Here is a 653-nt window from a genome sequence, read left to right as displayed (position 1 = left end):
ATGTGCGTCAGTAGGACCCAATCTGCCTCGCTCCGCGTCGCCGCCGATGAATGGAGAGACGTGCGCAGGAGACGCGTGTGGCTGACTGCTCCTCCGTCACAGATTAACAAACCCTGACACCTCTAATCTGATCACTCGGCCATCCTGCGCTCTAACAGGTACCTGAGCTGGAGATTTCAGACTCCGTCTCTCTCTCTCTCTCTCTCTGTCTCTCCCTCTCGCTCACCCTCCCGCTCCTGGCTCCTTTCCTCAAGCAAAATAAATAAATAAATAAATAAATAAATACATTTGCTACAATAAAAAAAAAAGAAAAGATAATGCATTTTAAACTATCTTTCATATTTCACCCTAACCACAGGCGTTTAGGATATTGCACCAATTTGGGGAGAGGGGGATGGATGTTGAAATCAAAACAAAACAAGTACAATCAAATTTAATTTTCTTTTATCTTTGTTGTTAGCAACTAAAACTAAATCAAAAGCATAGTCTGGTAATTTTTGAAGTGATGTCAAGTCAGAAGGTTGTCATTAGTATCTTGTCAGTCAGAAGTGTTCATCCAGGCTAGGCTCAGTTAGCCAAACAATGGCCCATTTTTTTTTAAATATAATTTTTCATACTTACAAAACAACTCTTTCTCAGAAATGACATACTGG

Source organism: Kryptolebias marmoratus, linkage group LG11 (assembly GCF_001649575.2).
Source record: "Kryptolebias marmoratus isolate JLee-2015 linkage group LG11, ASM164957v2, whole genome shotgun sequence".
Classification (NCBI taxonomy): domain Eukaryota; kingdom Metazoa; phylum Chordata; class Actinopteri; order Cyprinodontiformes; family Rivulidae; genus Kryptolebias; species Kryptolebias marmoratus.
The sequence above is the reverse complement of the archived record's forward strand: the minus strand, read 5'-3'. Positions refer to the sequence as shown.